The 22,547-nt window shown below is 41.6% G+C and overlaps 1 protein-coding gene across 2 annotated transcripts in view; it reads left to right on the top strand.

Annotated features, from left to right (window-relative positions):
• LOC124031876 (kazrin-A-like) overlaps window positions 1-22,547 on the top strand; it is a 211,314-nt gene that overhangs the window by 1,359 nt on the left and 187,408 nt on the right. The gene's annotated exons all lie outside the window — the stretch shown is intronic.

Here is a 22,547-nt window from a genome sequence, read left to right as displayed (position 1 = left end):
TTCAATGGAACAAGTCTTTATTTTTCATTGCCTGAAGTTTTGATCAAAGTTTACTCACCGTGTGTGGGTGGTGTGTGTGTGTGTGCGCGTGTGTACACTCTGGCAGTGGCGAGGCACACACCCGTTGACACAGACTCCTCTGCGCCAGCCTGGAATGCTTTGGTCATGTGTCAGCATTGTTTTGAATGGACTCTGCTGCCACTTTGTTATTCAGTTATTTCTGCCAGCTCGTGTGTGTGTGAGGTGGATCTGTGTGTGTGGGAGGGAGAGGAATACATGTGTGTGTGTGTGTGTGTGTGTGTGTGTGTGTGTGTGTGTGTGTGTGTGTGTGTGTGTGTGTGTGTGTGTGTGTGTGTGTGTGTGTGTGTGTGTGTGTGTGTGTGTGTGTGTGTGTGTGTGTGTGTGAGAGAGTGGGAGAAAGGTGCCTCTGAAAGTGACAACAAGCATTCCGCCGGGCGAGTTGAAATGGTGATGTCACCCTCCCTCATAGAGGCCTCGCCATAGAAATGGACTCCAATTGACTTGAATGGGAATGTCTCTTCACTGCTCAGCTGAGAGACCACAAGCATGCTCATTTATTAAACAGAAATATGATTACTGGGGATTTTAATCACAATTAAACAATACCTTTCGGAATTCCTGTTAAAATCTTGTATAGCAGTTAAAAATGTCTCCATGTGCAGGACAATTAAATGGTTTTAGTTCATTTGATTGAGTATTACTGTTGAAGGGGGCGATAGTATTGTGTACATGGACTGGTGTCTCTGTATCTTAAACTCTTCCCTTGCCCTCTCTTGTTCTCCTCCATTCTTCCTATAATCCTCTCTTCCCAGCCTGAGTTATGAACATTGGTTGGTGAGTTGTGTAAAAAGAACAATGCCAGGGGATTAATTCATCACTAGTTATCGCAGTGGGGAAGGAAGTGTGTCGGGGAGACTGTTGGTTCACTGTGACAACCCTGCTAGCCGGCTAGCGCCTGGGGATTCACTACTGCACACTGCCACCTTTGCATGGGTCCTCCAATTCCATACACATACAGTATCATACAAATGTGGATATTCTATGCCGAACAACGGTGAGTGTAGTGATACATATAATGAACCTGGAATCATAAGGACTTAATCAAATCAAATGTATTTATATAGCCCTTCTTACATCAGCTGATGTATCAAAGTGATGTACAGAAACCCAACCTAAAACACCAAACAGCAAGCAATGCAGGTGTAGAAGCATGGTTGCTCTGAAAAACTCCAAAACCAGGCTATGAGGGGTGGCCAGTCCTCTTCTGGCTGTGCCGGGTGGAGATTATAACAGAACATGGCCAAGATGTTCAAATGTTCATAAATGACCAGCACGGTCAAATAATAATAATCACAGTAGTTGTCGAGGGTGCAACAAGTCAGCACCCCAGGAGTAAATGTCAGTTGGCTTTTCATAGCCGATCATTGAGAGAATCTCTACCGCTCCTGCTGTCTCTAGAGTGTTGAAAACAGCAGGTCTGGGACAGGTAGCACGTCCGGTGAACAGGTCAGGGTTCCATAGCCGCAGGCAGAACAGTTGAAACTGGAGCAGCAGCACGGCCAGGTGGACTGGGGACAGCAAGGAGTCATCATGCCAGGTAGTCCTGAGGCATGGTCCTAGGGCTCAGGTCCACTGAGAGAGAGAATGAAAGAAAGAGAGAATTAGAGAGAGCATACTTAAATTCACACAGGACACCGGATAAGACAGGAGAAATACTCCAGATATAAAAGACCGACCCTAGCCCCCTGACACATAAACTACTGCAGCATAAATACTGGAGGCTGAGACAGGAGGTGTCAGGTGACATTGTGGCCCCATCTGATGATACCCCTGGACAGGGCCAAACGGGCAGTATATAACCCCGCCCACTTTGCCAGAGCTCAGCCCCCACACCACTAGAGGGATAACTTCAACCACCAACATACCATCCTGAGACAAGGCCGAGTATAGCCCACAAAGTTCTCCGCCACGGCACAACCCAAGGGGGAGCGCCAACCCAACCTAATATGTGTTCTGTATGTATATATGCACAAACATGTGCACGGATGCAGACACATGTATATGCACACACACACACACACACACACACACACACACACACTCACTCACTCACTCACTCACTCACTCACTCACTCACTCACTCACTCACTCACTCACACACCCCGGGGGGGGGGGGGGTTGCCTCCCTCAAGACCTCATTGGACTAATTCGGGTCGGCTACCTGGCTGCTTAGTAGCTGGAAGGGCATTCACGGGCACCTTGCCCTGGTTCACTATACTCTGCCTCGCCTGCTCTCTGAAAAACCTGCTGGAGGTTCTCTGGGGTACAATAAAACAAAAATATATAGAACTCCCGCACACATGATTGTACCTAAACTTCTTGTCAAATTTTCTTTCAGAAACGTTTCTCAGAACTTCGGTGTATGTCTGCCTTGATTGTAGCTTTTCAAGCGTTTTTTAAGCATGGTATTTTTGACCAAACCCCCCGAATAAATGCGGACTGAATAAATATTCACTCGACCGTATGACACCATCTCAGTGTTGTTCGAGCCTTTGCTCTGATAGGCTGTGACGATGGACTTCCTTGTGATTCATAGCCAGCCTGCTTTGAAAAAATATCTTGCCAACTATTTCTTAATGTGAATCGGAACTCATTAAATACTTGTACATGTTGCCACGGCAATTAGTCATCTTGAGGAACGGAGTAGAGCATATCTTGAAGATAAATAAAGAAACAGTACAAAGACATTTTCATCTTCCTAGAAGGTGATCAAAGCAGAATCCGGCCTATTAAATCATTTAGTGTAGAGGAGTGGGTGTCTCTGTAGAGGATCAATGGTGGATGCTAATGCTAATACTATAGAGCTGCTATTCTGCTCACGAAAAGGCTTTCTTTTCATTGTTCATTGGTTATTTAACATGATTCTAATGATAGCTGGCCCCGCTGTGCTTAGTGAAACATGAAGTGTAGGCAACAACAGGCTATAGGAAATTTAGTGAAAAAAGTCATTGTAATTGCTAACGGTGTTAGCATTAGCTGCTATACTGTAATTAACCTGACAGATACATCAGAGGGAGAAGGGTGATTGGTTGAAAGAGGTTTTAATTGGTTGTTGCTTGACTGACTGTGCAGCTTGTTTGACGTCTTCTTACCTTTCATACTCTAAAGCACACATATGCATGCACACACGCACACATACGCATGCACACACGCACACATACGCATGCACACACACACGCACGCACACATATGCATGCACACACACATGCACACATAAGCATGCACACACATGCACGCACACGCACACACACACACATGTACACACACGCACACACCAGTATTGGTGTCCAGTAGCGTTGGCTAACATGCTGTTTCACTGAGATTATGTTGCTCTCTGAGTAAGTGTGATTTCTATGCGAGTACAGAGCACCGCTATTCACAGCAGGGCTTCATTCTGTGAAAAGCAACACATCCTGGAGAGTCCACAGCATAAACATTGTGGAGAAGAGTGGAGATGTCTATTTTGATATTTTGTGCACCTGTGTACACATTTAGAAGTAATAGCATCTGCGATCCCTCTATACGTGTATAATTAAGCAATAAGACACGGAGGGGGGTGTGGTATATGGCCAATATACTACGGCTAAGAGCTGTTTATAGGACGATGCAACGTGGAGTGCTTGGATACAGCCGTTAGCTGGCCATATACCACAAACCCCAGAGGAGCCGTATTGCTAATATAAACTGGTTATAATTAAAACAGTAAAAATACATTTACTCATGGTACAGTATACGGTCTGATCTACCATGGCTTTCAGCCAATCAGTATTCAGGGCTTGAACTACCCAGATTATAATAAACAGTATATACTCAATGGAATACATTGTAACTACATATCTTTATACGCTGGCGCTCGTTATCTTGAAATATATTTTAACACATTCCAGACAAGGAAGCATCCCCATCGAAAAAGTCATTTGGGATGAGGCTTTTAAATCCTGCCTCTTTCAAAACGTCAGATAGTTTTTCTCCACCGCTCTGGAATCCTCTTCAATTGCAAATGCAATTTTTGAAATGACTTTTGTCATGGCTGTTTTAAATGTCAGCAGTATTTCCTATTGAGGGGACTGTGTTTGCATCGAATGAGTTAGAGACACACATTAACTGGCAACAGTGATGTCTGGAAAGTATTTTTAAAACATTATTACAACCGTAAACTCAGATTCTCTAATGTACTTTAAATGGTGTTTAATGATTTTACTCGTTCAGTACTTAATACAGTTACATAATATGCTACGGTTTTGTAACTGTACAGTTCAAATCCGTATCCATGTCTTTTACACTGGTAAATTATAGACATGTATTTAAAATCAGGAAACATGTTATTTTTACACATTTTTAGGACCTCATCATTAGTTGACCTTTAATGTTTAACTGGCGCTGGGAAAACAGGTGCTCGTCAGTTCAGCACTGTAGTACGCACAGCATTTTCCACATAGGTATTGACTGCAGCAAAGAGAATGAGGCCGGGATGAACTGGGACCAGAAATCGGCCAAGGCATTTCGAACACACTGGCCCATTCCTTCCCTTGAGACCCCAACACTGGCCTATTCCTTCCCTTGAGACCCCAACACTGGCCCATTCCTTCCCTTGAGACCCCAACACTGGCCTATTCCTTCCCTTGAGACCCCAACACTGGCCCATTCCTTCCCTTGAGACCCCAACACTGGCCCATTCCTTCCCTTGAGACCCCAACACTGGCCCATTCCTTCCCTGGCCAATTCCTTCCCTTGAGGCCCCAACACTGGCCCATTCCTTCCCTTGAGACCCCAACACTGGCCCATTCCTTCCCTTGAGACCCCAACACTGGCCAATTCCTTCCCTTGAGACCCCAACACTGGCCCATTCCTTCCCTTGAGACCCCAACACTGGCCCATTCCTTCCCTTGAGACCCCAACACTGGCCCATTCCTTCCCTTGAGACCCCAACACTGGCCCATTCCTTCCCTTGAGGCCCCAACACTGGTCCATTCCTTCCCTTGAGGCTCCAACACTGGCCCATTCCTTCCCTTGAGGCCCCAACACTGGTCCATTCCTTCCCTTGAGGCCCCAACACTGGCCCATTCCTTCCCTTGAGGCCCCAACACTGGCCCATTCCTTCCCTTGAGGCCCCAACACTGGCCCGTTCTTTCCCTTGAGACCCCAACACTGGCCCGTTCCTTCCCTTGAGGCCCCAACACTGGCCCATTCCTTCCCTTGAGGCCCCAACACTGGCCCATTTTTTTTCTTTCTAGAGGCCACTATTATTAGCCAGATAATAATACTTTCTTGTAAAAACCCCAATTTAGACCGGCCCACTGGACTAAAATTTGGCCAGCCTATCTGGCATTTAACTAAACTGCCCTATGGCCTTTGGAACGAGCGTGGCTTTATCACAGTCTTATCAGAGTTAGGTGCAGAATGCCACAGTTGATACCAGGCACAGGTTTGGCCATGACGCCCATCTTAACTTTGAGAGTATGATAAAGCATGATATATATTTGATTATTTATTGTTAATAGTCCAGCATTGTCAATATGTAAGAGGATGTTCAATTCCACTACTCTAGGGGAGTCTGCTGACAATCTTTGTGCTTGATTGGCTCCAACGTTTCCGGAGCTGCATGTAAGCAATGATGTAGCTGCCATTTGTATATTTTATTGTACTACCTACTGTATATTGAAGAAGCTCCTTCTGTTCAAAAAGCACAGACTCAAATTAGTTCCGGTATTTATGAAGTTTGGATGGTTTTGGCTAAATAGTTGCTGATGAATTTAATGACTGTGACTTGTGACTTGCACAGGACATTTATATTGTCCTCTTTAGGTTTCAACATTTTATGGTGCGTTTTATAGCCATTTACTTTAAACTGGTATAAACCAGATGGAGGCTCACAAAAAATAGCCCTCAACAGCTCCATTGAAAATGCAAGAGCTGTAAATGTCTGATAGCTACTGCGTTATAACTCTCCTGATGTTGACAGAATTATAACTCTCCTGAAGCTGACTGCATTATAACTCTCCTGATGCTGACTGCATTATAACTCTCCTGATGCTGACTGAATTATAACTCTCCTGATGCTGACTGAATTATAACTCTCCTGATGTTGACTGAATTATAACGCTCCTGATGCTGACTGAATTATATCTCTCCTGATGCTGACTGCATTATAACACTCCTGATGCTGACTGCATTATAACTCTCCTGATGCTGACTGCGTTATAACTCTACTGATGTTGATTGAATTATAACTCTCCTGATGTTGACTGAATTATAACTCTCCTGATGCTGACTGAATTATAACTCTCCTGATGTTGACTGAATTATAACTCTCCTGGTGCTGACTGCATTATAACTCTCCTGATGTTGACTGAATTATAACTCTCCTGATGGTGACTGAATTATAACTCTCCTGATGCTGACTGCATTATAACTCTCCTGATGCTGACTGCATTATAACTCTCCTGATGTTGACTGAATTATAACTCTCCTGATGCTGACTGCATTATAACTCTCCTGATGTTGACTGCATTATAACTCTCCTGATGCTGACTCTCCTGATGCTGACTGAATTATAACTCTCCTGATGTTGACTGAATTATAACTCTCCTGATGCTGACTGCATTATAACTCTCCTGATGTTGACTGAATTATAACTCTCCTGATGCTTATAACTCTCCTGATGCTGACTGCATTATAACTCTCCTGATGTGACTGAATTATAACTCTCTGATGTTGACTTATAACTCTCCTGATGTTGACTGAATTATAACTCTCCTGATGTTGACTGAATTATAACTCTCCTGATGTTGACTTATAACTCTCCTGATGTTGATTTATAACTCTCCTGATGCTGACTGCATTATAACTCTCCTGATGTTGACTGAATTATAACTCTCCTGATGTTGACTGAATTATAACTCTCCTGATGCTGACTGCATTATAACTCTCCTGATGCTGACTGAATTATAACTCTCCTGATGTTGACTGAATTATAACTCTCCTGATGCTGACTGCATTATAACACTCCTGATGTTGATTGAATTATAACTCTCCTGATGCTGACTGCATTATAACACTCCTGATGCTGACTGAATTATAACTCCCCTGATGCTGACTGAATTATAACTCTCCTGATGCTGACTGCATTATAACTCTCATGATGCTGACTGAATTATAACTCCTGATGCTGACTGCATTATAACTCTCCTGATGCTGACTGCATTATAACTCTCCTGATGTTGACTGAATTATAACTCTCCTGATGCTGACTGCATTATAACTCTCCTGATGTTGACTGCATTATAACTCTCCTGATGCTGACTGCATTATAACTCTCCTGATGTTGACTGAATTATAACTCTCCTGATGTTGACTGAATTATAACTCTCCTGATGCTGACTGCATTATAACTCTCCTGATGCTGACTGCATTATAACTCTCCTGATGTTGACTGAATTATAACTCTCCTGATGCTGACTGCATTATAACTCTCCTGATGTTGACTGAATTATAACTCTCCTGATGTTGACTGAATTATAACTCTCCTGATGCTGACTGCATTATAACTCTCCTGATGCTGACTGAATTACAACTCTCCTGATGTTGACTGAATTATAACTCTCCTGATGCTGACTGCATTATAACTCTCCTGATGCTGACTGAATTATAACTCTCCTGATGTTGACTGAAATATAACTCTCCTGATGTTGACTGAATTATAACTCTCCTGATGCTGACTGCATTATAACTCTCCTGATGCTGACTGAATTATAACTCTCCTGATGTTGACTGAATTATAACTCTCCTGATGCTGACTGCATTATAACACTCCTGATGTTGATTGAATTATAACTCTCCTGATGCTGACTGCATTATAACACTCCTGATGCTGACTGAATTATAACTCCCCTGATGCTGACTGAATTATAACTCCCCTGATGCTGACTGCATTATAACTCTCATGATGCTGACTGAATTATAACTCCTGATACTGACTGAATTATAACTCTCCTGATTCTGACTGAATTATAACTATCCTGATGCTGACTGCATTATAACTCTCCTGATGCTGACTGAATTATAACTCTCATGATGCTGACTGAATTATAACTCTACTGATGCTGACTGAATTACAACTCTCCTGATGTTGACTGCATTATAACTCTCCTGATGCTGACTGAATTATAACTCTCCTGATGCTGACTGAATTATAACTCTCCTGATGCTGACTGCATTATAACTCTCCTGATGCTGACTGAATTATAACTCTCCTGATGCTGACTGAATTACAACTCTCCTGATGTTGACTGAATTAACATATGTTAATTCAGTCAGCATCAGGAGAGTTATAATGCAGTCAACATCAGGAGAGTTGTAATTCAGTCAGCATCATAATGGAAATGATTTCCTATCGGAAACTGTGTTTCAATGGAACGGTCCAAAATAGTAGGATAAAAAGCATTAGAAAATATATGTTGATTATGTTTTTTTATTACTTACTTGCATGAGAATCTTCATTTACATTTTAAGGTAAGCTTGTGTATGGGTGTATGTGAAGCAAATGCTTGGTTATGGAGTGTGTACATTGCTCTGTGTGACACATCCAGTAATTCTCCGCATCCCTAATCCATGGATTATTGAGTAGGACTGGAGAAAGTGCCCAATCACCAGAAGGCCACGGAACACCTGCAGTGGGTTCATTAGACAACCAATCACAGCGGGGCGATCACACACACACACGCACGCACGCACGCACACGCACACGCGCACACACACACACACACACACACACACACACACACACACACACACACACACACACACACACACACACACACACACACACACACACACACACACACACACACACACACACACACACACACACCTGCCCACCCTTCTCTGACATGTGTTGTGGGTTTGTTACAGTGTATTCAGAGACGGTATTTGAGGGGCTTCAGTGAGTAAAGGTCCTCCAGGTCTCAGATGTTTTGAGTTGGTTATATTAACATATTATTTACGTTAATGAGGCCCAGAGGTCTCCAGTGTGTCGATTGGCCCTCTGTCCTTCAGCTGTCGGATGTAACAGCTGATCACTGATGGCTTTCTCCTAGTCCGGGACAGATGGCCTTTGCGCAGTCCGCCTGTGCTCGGTAATCAGTGATGTTGTTGCACATATTCCGCTGCCATTAACGGCAACTGCCTAGCGGGGGGGAGAGAGGAGAGGAACGCCCTGTTCTAAAACAATTCTATGACAAGAAATGTGAGTGCAAATTCCCTCACTAAGTGAAAAGTCCGTTTATTTCCTGGAGAAAGTAACTTGAAGGAGGATGGCACTGTTAGGCTATGCTATCACTCAACGGACCATGTTTTTCCCAACTGTATCCTCGGCTAAACGACTGGCAACAAGTCATTAAAACCCTGATTCATTTGACGAAAGGATTAATTCATTGTGAAGAATTGCTCTGATTAAAACAATAAGCTTCTACATTAATTCTTAGATAGCAAACATCTTTAAATGGAGGCTAATGGCCTGGCCAAAAATCTTCAATTACCCTCCTAGTCTTTACTAACTTCATGATCACCAATCTAAAAGGGCTTGAAACAGCTTTAAGAGACAAGGAAAGGGGACAAGGAAAGAGGACAGGATGTTATTTAGGGCTATATCAGGACAGCACCAATTGAATGCTATTGCTTCTGCACCATAAGACTCTCCTAAAGAAGCTACTCATAGCCAAGAGAATGGGCATTACTGAAATAATGGGCTGAGATGGGAGATATAGAGAAGCGTGTGGCAGCCAACCCCCCAGTGTTTTGGGAATGATGTGAGCTGATGGTGTGTGTGTCTGCTGCAGGGCTGGGGATATTGTCACCACAGCAATTATTCAAGATGAGGTGCAGGGAGAAGATCTCCTGTGGCAGCGGGCCGATGATGAAATGGCATTTTCCTCTGTTCCATTCTTATTTCTGGGGCAGTTGCTTAACGGATGTGATTTCTGTCTATGTCCTTCTGCTCACTGAGGTCTCTGGGTGGAACAGGACATTTGCTAGTCTGAGCTGTACAGTCTAGAGGGCATCAGTGTGTGTGTGTGTGTGTGTGTGTGTGTGTGTGTGTGTGTGTGTGTGTGTGTGTGTGTGTGTGTGTGTGTGTGTGTGTGTGTGTGTGTGTGTGTGTGTGTGTGTGTGTGTGTGTGTGTGTGTGTGTGTGTGTGTGTGTGTGTGTGTGTGTGTGTGTGTGTGTTTAGTGAGCAATTTTGATTACTTTAATGTCACTGTATGGTGACTAAGAATGAAGCCAGTGTGTTTTTCCCACATTCGGTCCAGTTTATTATGAAGTATACTGGGGTTGAAATTATTGACACCCTTGATAAAGATGATTAATAATGACTGTACAAAATAAAATATTGATCTACAGTTGAAGTCAGAGGTTTACATACACTTAGGTTGGAGTTATTAAAACTCGTTTTTCAACCAATCCACAAATGTCTTGTTAACAAACTATAGCTTTGGCAAGTTGGTTAGGACATCTACTTTGTGCATGACACAAGTCATTCTTTCCAACAATTGTTTACAGACAGATTATTTCACTTATAATTCACTGTATCACAATTCCAGTGGGTCAGACGTTTACATACACTAAATTGACTGTGCCTTTAAATAGCTTGGAAAATTCCAGAAAATTATGTCATGGCTTTAGAAGCTTCTGATAGGCGAATTGACATAATTTGAGTCAATTGGAGGTGTACATGTGGATGTATTTCAAGGCCTACCTTCAAACTCAGTGCCTCTTTGCTTGACATCATTGGAAAATCAAAAGAAATCAGCCAAGGCTTCAGAAAAAAAATTGTAGACCTCCACAAGTCTGGTTCATCCTTGGGAGCAATTTCCAAATGCCTGAATGTACCACACTCATTTGTACAAACAATAGTACGCAAGTATAAACACCAATGAACCATGCAGCAGTCATACCGCTCAGGAAGGAGACACATTCTGAGATGAACATACTTTGGTGCGAAAAGTACAAATCAACCCCAGAACAACAGCAAAGGACCCTGTGAAGATGCTGGAGGAAATAGGTACAAAAGTATCTATATCTATATCCACAGTAAAAAAGAGTCCTATATCGACATAACCTGAAAGATTGCTCAGCAAGGAAGAAGATGTTTGGCCATAATGACCATTGTTGTGTTTGGAGGAAAAGGGGGGGCTTACAAGGCCGAAGAACACTATCCCAACCATGAAGCACGGGAGTGGCAGCATCATGTTGTGGGGGTGCTTTGCTGCAGGAGGGACTGGTGCACTTCCCAAAATAGATGGCATCATGAGGAAGGAAAATTATGTGAATATATTGAAGCAACATTTCAGACATCAGTCCGGAAGTTAAAGCTTGGTCGCAAGTGGGTCTTCCAAATGGACAATGATCCCAAGCATACTTCCAAAGTTGTGGCAAAATGGCTTAAGGACAACAATGTCAAGGTATTGGAGTGGCCATCACAAAGCCCTGACCTCAATCCTTATTCTTAAAATAAAGTGGTGATCCTAACTGACCTAAGACAGGGAATTTTTACTAGGGTTAAATGGCAGGAATTGTGAAAAACTGAGTTTAAATGTATTTGGCTAAGGTGTATGTAAACTTCCGACTTCAACTGTATATTGTATTCTTTAAAAATGTGGTTATATTATTTTATACTAATACAATATGGTCCTTCTGTAGCTCAGTTGGTAGAGCATGGCGCTTGTAACGCCAGGGTAGTGGGTTCGATTCCCGGGACCACCCATACGTAGAATGTATGCACACATGACTGTAAGTCGCTTTTGATAAAAGCGTCTGCTAAATGGCATATATTATTATTATTATTATACTCAGAGAAAGAGATTTTGTTTTGAGATTTTTGTCTAGTAATATTTTTCTCTCTCAAAAAGGTAAGGGTCAAAATTATCGACACCCCTGGAGATTCTTATAAATAAAGTACTCATAAAGTTTAGCATTAGCACATTTATTATATATAAGACATGAATGTGGCTGTTACTATGATTACGGATAATCCTGAGAAAGTGACAGAGGGTCAAATATCATCCGCCTACGACATGCTAACCTCTCACCATTACCAATAACAGGGGAAGATAGAAGGTCCACAAACTTAAGCAGAAATCACACACACACACACACACACATGCTAGACTCAACACCATCGGAACGGTGACGTAAGGGCAACATTCCAGACAAGGCATTAGGCACAGAGAGAGAAGAGGCGAAGATTTGGAATGAAAAAAGTGTGGGAGATGGTTTCATGAACAAGATTCACTGTCATACATATTCAAATTTAAACTGTATCGCTGTATTTTACAAATGTTTGAATTGGCTAGACAGAAAAGGATAAATATAAAAAATTGTCTAACTGAAACAGTAAGCTGAACTATAACTGGAGAAATTTCATGTGGCGATTGTATCGTCTTGATTGCGGTGCAGTAATTCCATTCGCCTTCCTCGGCCCAAAATACCCCAACTTCTTGGGTTACACATGTACCCCCTGACTAGGATCCTAAATTAAACTCTGTCTAAGGAGCACGGCTCATGAACAAGACAGGGGTCAAGCCAAAAATGCCATTACGGACCAGTACGTGAAATTAGTGACACCATTGATAATGATGAGCAATTATGTATAAAATAAATCATTCAAATTCTGAGCTACATTGTATGCTCACATTTTGGGAATTGCATTATTTATACCAATACAATTTCTCAGAGAAAGAGGATTTGTTTAACAAGGAATATATTTTATTATTGTCAAAATTATTGACACCACTAAAGATTCTTATAAATAAAATAGTCAAGTATTTGGTAGTATTTGGTCCCATATTCCTAGCACACAATGACTATGTCAAGCTTGTGACAAACCTGTTGGATTCTTTTCCAGTTGGTTTTGATTGTGTTTCAGATATATTTTTGGCCCAATAGAAATGAATAGTAAATAATGTATTTTGTTTCTTTGATTGTAAATAAGAATAGAATATATTAATGTGGATGCTACCATGATTACAGATCATCCTGAATGAATCATGAATAATGGCAAGTGAGAAGATTAAGAGGGTCCAAGATCATACCACAAAGAAATTCTAAACTCTCACCTTTACCAATAACAAGGGAGGACAGCATGTCTTTCTGTTTTTGTTTGTGGAGCTTCTACACTCTAATTCTGTTCCTCGGTAGATACTGTAGGCTTCAGCAGTGAGATAATGGATGTGCAGACAATAGAAAAGCAAGATTTTGAGGGTGTTTGTCTGATCAGGTAAGAAGACTGTCGGAGTGGTGTTCTGTTATACCAATGTGGATGGGTCAATGTCAGTTACCATCTGCCGCTTGGTCGGAACTGACGCTATGGTTGTCTTCCAAGACATACACACACATACATAGACATCCTATTGCTCTTTCTGCTGTACCAAATATGCACACTTCCTCCATGTGTTACGTTTAAACCGTCCGCTCCGGCTGTGAATGTGTGTGTGGATCACGGTTGCCTATCCATCAGTGACATGGGCAGGCTGGTGGGCCAGCTGGCGGCGGGTGGCACAGAGATGCAGATTGGGCAGGGCTGGGTGGCAGCAGGGCTCTGCAATCAGGTGCCACGGCAGCCCGCTGGCACAGACTGGCCCTGCTCAGAGCCATGTGACAGGGTAAGACGGGTGGGATGGGCACGGGGCACCACAAGAGGAGGAGAGGGAGGCCTCAAAGCGGTGGGCATGAGCCCGACCCTCTGAAGCAGGAGACAAATTGGATAACGCCTCCAGCAGCTTGGATGGACGTGTGGGATGACATATTGTATGAAGAGGATGGGTTGAGAAGAGAGAGAGCGGGAGAGGGAAGAGGGGGTGGCGAGGGGGGACATGGGGGGAAAGGGCGAGGTTAGAGAGATGATGTGTGTGTTATCAAAGCTCCGGTGTCACACTGACAGAGACGGGAGTCATACACACACGGATGCAGATACACACATCCAAATATATTACATACAGTACGCCCACATGCACACATTGATACACACACAAACATGACTGCTCTCATCTCAGCCAACATAGAGCTGTGCTACCATCTGTGGGGTGGTATGCCCTGTATTAAGAAGTGTCTATCTCCAACCAGACATGACAGACAGAATATAGAACACAGGAAATGATGTAAAAACAATCAACAACAAAAAAGGTCTAGTTCTTCTTTGACAATTTAATGATATACCTCATCCACACTGAACCAAAATATAAACACAACATGCAATGTTGGTCCCATGTTTCATGAGCTGAAATAAAAGATCCCAGAAATGTTCCAGAAGAAAAAGCTCAAAACGTTTGTGCACAAATTTGTTTACATCCTTGTTAGTAAGCATTTCTCATTTGCCAAGATAATCCACCAACCTGACAGGTGTGGCATATCAAGAAGCTGATTAAACGGCATGATCATTACACAGGTGCACCTTGTGCTAGGGTTCAATTAAAGGCTACTCTAAAATGTGCAGTTTTTTTACACAACACAATGCCACAGATGTCTCAAGTTTTGGAACTTTAGAGAATTTGGCAGTTCGTCCAACTGGCCTCACAACCGCAGACCACGTGTATGGCATTGTGTGAGTGAGCAGTTTGCTGATGTCAACGTTGTGAAGAGAGTGCAGCATTGTGGCGGTGGGGTTATGGTATGGGTAGGCATAAGCTACATACAATGAACACTATTGCATTTTATCTATGGTAATTTGAATGCACAGAGAAACCGTGACGAGATCCTGAGGCCCTATGTCGTGCCATTCATCCACCGCCATCACCTCAAGTTTCAGCATGATAATGCACGGCCCAATGTCGCAAGGATCTGTATACATTTCCTGGAAGCTGAAAATGTCTCAACATGTTTGGGATGCTCTGGATTGACAGCAATATCCAGCAACTTCGCACAGCCATTGAAAAGGAGTGGGACAACATTCAACACGCAACAATGAACAGCCCGATGAACTCTATGCGAAGGAGATGTGTCACGTTGCATGAGGTAAATGGTGGTCACACCAGATACTGGCTGGTTTTCTGATCCACATCTGTGACCAACAGATGCATATCTGTGTTCCCAGTCAAGTGAAATCCATAGATTATGGCTTAATTAATTCATTTCAATTGACTGATTCCCTTATATGAACTGTAACTTAGTAAAAGCTTAGAAATTGTTGCATGTTGCACTTATATTGTTGTTCAGTGTATCTCTCAGGTGAAATATTTTGAATGGCATGTAGTTTAAAAGCTACAATGTGGTTTAAAAAGTTGTAAATAGGACTTGCTTTAAAATGCAATCGACTCTCATGAGGTAGTTAGAGACTGCTGTTTATTCTATGTGTCCTAGGAAGTCAAGTATTTAATTGGGGAATTGCCATTTACCAGATTCTTTTATCCATGCATACGTGTATGCATACATAGGTTGCCTCGGGAGTCGAACCCACAATCCTGGTAACTGTTTTACCAATGGTGACAATCTCACTTAGTATTAACTTAGTAGCACAAAGTAACAGAGAAACACTTCCCCTCAAAACTAAATCAAACCAAAATAGCTGTGCCGAACATGATGCCGTCAAAAGAGCTGAAGTTCAATATTGACGGGAGGTGACTAATCTTTTCATCTCGTCTTTCCACTTTGTATTCTCTCCCTGAATGTCTTCACTGGAGATTGGCGGTTGCTCGGACAAAGCTGACGCAAGTCAAAATATGGGAACACACATGCCAACCTGAGGTGTCAACTGTCTTGTATAACTAATAGAAGCTTGTTCTTGGCTTCAGAACGTGTCTTCTCATCGTCTTTCATGTTATTGATTGGGAGATAAACAACGCTGCACAGACAAGGCCCCATGTAGGAACAAGCCTAGACTTCCACTTCCACAGCCATACCATTCTGCTTTAGCCTTTGTATTAGATTCATTTGTAGTATGTTTTTGTTAAGACGTATGGTACTTTGATTCTGATATGCAGTATGATCTTTGTGTACATGCATCTTTAATTGGATTGATTATTTGACAGCATTTAACCATTTTAATTGGGGTTATACACGTTTTGTCAAGGTTTAGCTGACAGAGAAGTATGTTACTCTGGGGTCGATGCATCTGTGGGGAAACCAACAGACGTCTGTTGAGCCCACTTGACCCCAAGCCACGTGACCTTTCTCCTCTTGGGTCAGTTCCTGGACCTTGCCATGGGAAACTGGTGAATTTGTCACCGCCATGCTTGTTTAAATACCCTTAGACTATGATAGCCTAGAACAAATTACACATCAATATGGAGTCATTAATACAGAGGCTCCCAAAATCTTTTTTTTCGATGACCCACATTAAGATTTGGGTTTCCCTGTGAAGACCAAACACATTGTTGGTTCTTAGAAACAACTCAATCAAACTAAGCAGAATAACTCTCAAATGAGGAGTAGGAGATGCAACATGTGTTTCCCACTCTATAAGCCAGAATAACGTGATTTGCAAGCCTGATGTGGAGAGAGTAGAGAGTTATCATAGAGAGTTCTAGAAATAACCTTTAGTTTATAAAAGGGATCTTGGTAGAACCTTTGTAGAGGGTTATAGGAAGATCCCTTGATAGAAGGTTCTAACTAGAACTATTTACAGGGGGGTTCTATGAAGAACTGCAAAGGGTTCTACCAAGCACCAAAAAGGTTCCCCTATGGGGACAACCCAAAGAACCCTATATGGTTCTACTTAGAACCCAAATGTACTTGTTGTATATCTGCTGCATGTTATACTAGGTCAGCTGTCAGTCGAGAGGAGATAACTACAGTTCTTATGAGTGGAAAGGCTCCGACTTCTCCAAAACAAGAAAAGTTCAGTCAGAGTTTAAAGGGAGACGGGCCAGTGTCAGTCACTCTCAATCGCTCTGCCTTTTTTCTACCAGATAAGATAAGAGAGGTTTTGACAGCCTGCTGTTATTAGAGATGTCGAGTTATAAATCCAAACAAGACCTGGGTGTGGAAGTTGGAACAAGTGTGCTTTGAAGGCTGGAATATGCACAGCAGTTTGGTACATCACCTAAGTGTTCTGCTGAGGTGAGGAGGGAAAATATAACAAAGAGTAGAACAAGTAGAATAGAAGAATAGAAGTGCACATAATGGGGAGACATCAATTCAGCTCTTGATATGTATAGAACTATACCATAATATTACAAGGTCATAGAGGACCTGGAGGCTTGAGGAGTCAGATGCGCGCGCACACACACACATGATGTTCTTCTGAACCTAAAATGTTTCCATTTCCATTCAAAATCCTAAGCCTTACCCTTACCATAACCCTAACCTTAACCTGTAACCCAAACCCTAAACCTAAAACTAACTCCTAAAATAGCTTTTGTCCTCATGGGGATGTGGGAAATGTCTCCACGAGGGACAATCTTCCTTGTTTTACTATCCTTGTGGGGATTTGATGTCCCCACAAGGGTAGAAGAACCAACCAACACACACACACACACACACACACACACACACACACACACACACACACACACACACACACACACACACACACACACACACACACACACACACACACACACACACACACACACACACACACACACACACACACACACACACACACACACACACACACACACACACACAGCAGAGAGAAGGCCATAGGTCATTTACTGGGCTTGATGGTGCACTGCAACACCCATTAGTAAACAGCTGGGAAAAGGAATCATCCTCCCCTGTTAATTGATGTTGCTGGCTGTGGTTGAAATTGATTCCTGGTGCAACTCCATAAAGGACAATGCCATGTTTTCCACTTACCAAATCCACAGAGTTATTCTGGGAAGTACTATAGGCTGATGAAATGGGTTATTAAACCTTCATGTATGCATGCATGTTTGTATTAGTGTCCACATCAAATCAAATTGTATTGGTCACATACACGTGTTAAGCATGTGTTTGTATTTGTGCGTGCACTTGCTTAGGCTATGTTGATCTCTAAAGCAATAGACTCCTCTTATAATGAGATTCAAATCCTCAAGATCGGCCAACACAATCTCTGGCTTTAGCTTCACAATCCATAATCATCCCTCTCATACAACTCTTACACTGATGCCGATGCAGCGTTCAATGACAGACAGACCCCTCTTCTTTCAACCCCGTATTACTACATAATTCCTCAGCTTGTAATTCAATCAATTTCTCTTTGCAAATGGGGTCTGGATAGACAGCCTCAGTGCTCCTCAGAGAGACAGGCAAGCAAGCTGAAGATGAACAAAGTCTCTCTCTTCACAGACAATCCATCTCTGTCATGAGTAATAGGAAAACCAAAGCAGTGGCTGTCTCCACCATGTTGGTTTATATTTAAGCAATAAGGCCAGACTTGTGGTAAATTGGCCAATATACCACGCTTAAAGTGGAACTGACAGCATTTGAACTACTTTGCAGTTTATTCTACAAAACCTACTTTATAAAGAGGCTTTAAAAAAATATTATTTTTGACTCAAAATTCCATGGCGTAGAGTAAAGCATTGTTCGTATAATAGATGGATGCATTTCAATGCATGAATAATATAATTGCCAATACATTTCTTGGTAGTCAAATAAAATAAAATAACATGTATTTATAAATCCCTTTTTACATCAGCAGATGTCACAAAGTGCTACACAGAAACTCTGCCTAAATTCCCAAACAGCAAGCAATGCAGATATATAAACACAGAAGTCCAAAAAATATAAGCACAGTAGTCCATCAAATATTGCCACCAGGTTGTAAATCACAGCTGGCCTGGTACATTCTTTTCTTCCTTCAGCCATTCGGGATGTATTGTTTCAGTTTCAATGACTCAATATTTTGGACAAAAACTGACAAATGTAACCAAGGTTGGGAATGTCAATACAATCAAACTAGCAAGGACAATGATCACAAGTCAGTCATAACGTGGGGCTAGCTAGCTGCTTGGAAGATGTTGTCATTGGACTAGTGGGCGAGTGGCCGACTTTATCCCCCCCCAATATAATTTTTCTGTGGCTACAGAAAAATGTGACTCATTTGGCTAGCTAGCTATGCTGAACTTGAACGACTGTTACAGTTAGTATATCTCTTAGTTGTCAATCAAATGTATTTGACATCGATCAAATGGGCGGGCTTGGCAGGCAAATTCCCATTCAGTTGTCAAAACGTGGGTTGGGACAAGCATGCATTGGCAGGCGAGCTGCAGAAAGGTGAGCAGGCTACTATTCCCCATCATTTATCAGTGCAATTTTGACGGCCAACTAACTTACAAGCTGAAAAAGTTTGAGAGGGTTTATCTATTGTTCCCTCGTTAGATTTTAGGGTATCTTGCTCTGGCTAACATTAGTTGTTGATCTTGTTGTTGTTGATGTGCATAGGCAACTGAGGGGGAGAGAGCCTACATTTTCATGGTTGTTTGATCAATAGGACTGTAAAGTTACCAAATGTAAGAGGACTCCCGTGGTATTTACATATTTGCAGAAATCCCATTCAGGTGTACTTTGTGGCTTTTGGTGAATACTTTTTGGTGATCTAAAGTCACACTGTTGCTACTGCCTGTAAACACAGAGTGCAGTACATAGTGAATGATGGCAGGCCCGTGTAAATAGCTGAATTTGTCGCTAGAATCTTTTACCAATAAAAGTCACTGGAGGGGTCTGAAAACTCACTAAATATTGTTGGCAACACTGCCCATGTGGCAAATGGCTTTTTGTTTATAGGCCTACATATAGGCACCGGTCTGTGTAGACTTCAGTCCTGGACAAAGCATATGTTTTTATTTGGGTTTATCAACTGCAGTATAAATTAATTGTTCAAACGCATGTCCGCTTTCTATAAAATGTTCACAAATGCCTTACTCTGCAGTACGTCATTCACAAACATTCATTGAATGTATGCAACTGTGAAAATAACCATATCGAAGTTTTCGCTTGTCAGAACATTAAAAAAAAAGGCTTCATAGTCTTACTGGGGGTGTATATGAACAGATTTTAATAAGATTTCATGTTGCTAAAACGCTGCGAGTTCCACTTTAAAGGCTATTCTTATGCACAACGCAAATAGGAGTGCCTGGATACAGCCCTTAGCAGTGTTACTGTATTGGCCATACACCACAAACCCCCAAGGTGCCTTATTGCTATTATGAACCGGTTACCAACATACACAGTCCAATCAGAAAGTATTCATTCATACCCCTTGACTTTTTCCAATTGTTTCTGTTTTATAGTCTGATTCTAAAATGGATTCAATTGAGAATTTGCTAAACATTTTACATAATAAGTTGCATGAACTCACTCTGTGTGCAATAATAGTGTCCTTTTTGAATTACTACCATATCTCTTTTCCCCACACATACAGATAATTGTAAGGTCCCTCAGTCAAGCAATGGATTTCAAACACAGATTAAACCATGATAGACCAGTAAGGCTTTCCAATGCCTATCAAAGGAGGGCACCTATTGGTACATATGTATATAAAAAAAAGCAGACATTGAATATCCCCTTTGAGCAGGTGAAGTTATTAATTACACTTTGGATGGTGTATTAATACATCCAGTCACTACAAAGATACAGGCGTCCTTCCTAACTCCTAGGAGTCCTTCCTAGGAAGTACAAAGGTGACTTTCAAGCAGTTACAGGGTTTAATAATGACTGTGATAATAGAAACTGAGGATGGATCAACAACATTGTAGTTAGTCCACAATACTAACCCAATTGACAGAGTGAAAAGATGGAAGACTGTACAGATTAAAAATAAGGTGCTAAAGTAAAATTGCAAAACATGTGGCAAAGCAATTCACTTTTTGTCCTGAATACAAAGTGTTATGTTTGGGGAAAATCGAATACAACAGATTACTGAGTACCACTCCATTATTTTCAAGCATAGTGGTGGCTTGTAATCATTAAGAACTGGGGAATTGTTTAGGATTTTAAAAAATAAACAGAACGGAACAGGTGAAATCTTAGAGGTTAACCTGGTTCAGGTTGTTTTCCACCAGACACTGGGAGATTAATTCACCTTTCAGCAGGACAATAACCAAAAACAAAAGCCCAAATCTAGACTGGAGTTGCTGACCAAGAAGAAAGTGAATGTTTTTAAGTGGCCGAGTTACAGTTCTGACTTACATCTGCTTGAAAACCAATATATATACCCATGGTATATACCCATTGTAAATGGTACATTGTCTGATATTAACACACCTGGAATTCTGTTTCTGCCAATAAACATCCAGGACCCAAACTTCCTGTTTATAATAGACTCTAGCCCTCATATTTGCTATTGGATTAGTGAGCTCGAGAGCTAGGGACAATAAGGTTCTATCTGCATTTTTGTCAAAATTGAGTTATTGACATAGCCTTTTTCTGTTCAATGTTCTCTACCTATATAGTATTCTAAATAGCCCAATTCATATTGGTAAGTTCAAAAGAATACAAGATCAAATTTACTGACACCATTCAAACCAATGAGGGTTCGGGAACTTTAAAGCCAATTATCTCAGAATCAACTCTCGAGCTGTTACACTAGGGTGGGTCATAGTGAACTGTCAATATGTTTCCTGTATATATGTTATTTGACATGTGCCTTTGTAAGTTTAGCATTTTCATAGGTTTCGAGTTGTGCCTGAATTTGTCATTGGCATTTCTTTACATTAAGGGCATTTTTTGTTGTGTGCAAAGTTTGAGGAGACCAATTCTCAAGGACAGTTGTGGAAAAGGAAGTGGATGTAGTCTTCTTACTTAGCAGATGCTATTTAACAAAGTGACTTATACAGGACTCAAACCCACAACTCTGGTGTTGGAAGCCCGGTGCTCCAGCCAATTATCGGAGCCATTGGAACAAATGTGTCTTGAAGAACACCCACATGCTGCAAACCACATCAGAAACAACACACTTTTCTTGAATTCGCCAATAAAAAAATGAATGATTTCCCCCATCGGTGAAATGATATTCTAGAAATAGAATAAATCTTATGACTTCATGGTCTACTAAAGTATAAATAGTGGTGGAAACCAGACCTGGGTTCAAATACTATTTTCATAATTTAAAATACTTAATGTGATGCTAAAATAGTTTTGTATAATTTCAGCCAGTAGATTTGAAAGTAGCGCCCAGGTGCCAAAATTGGTCCCTGAAAACTGTGCACAATCGTGTAAATCGTCATCCATTTCGTATATGTTACTTCTTGCTAAAATACATATATATATATAAATACAATTCCTGCTATTTGTGTGACATGTTAAGAATTATAATTCATACAATAAATTACGAATTTGTAAGTGCTTAAGATCCTGTTCGATCTCTTTAAGCTGTGCTTGATTAGGCTTGCAGTTACAATGGAACCAATAGAAAAGTGCAAACCCTGCCCACCTGGCACTCCAGGCAGGCTAAAACAAATGCTCCAAGCATTTGAACGTTTTCAAATACTATTTGAACCCAGGTCTGGTGGAGAAGGGGTCTGCTTGTATTTGTACCATAGTCACTGTC

The sequence above is a fragment of the Oncorhynchus gorbuscha genome, linkage group LG03, assembly GCF_021184085.1.
Source record: "Oncorhynchus gorbuscha isolate QuinsamMale2020 ecotype Even-year linkage group LG03, OgorEven_v1.0, whole genome shotgun sequence".
Classification (NCBI taxonomy): Eukaryota; Metazoa; Chordata; class Actinopteri; order Salmoniformes; family Salmonidae; genus Oncorhynchus; species Oncorhynchus gorbuscha.
The sequence above is the reverse complement of the archived record's forward strand: the minus strand, read 5'-3'. Positions and strand labels throughout refer to the sequence as shown.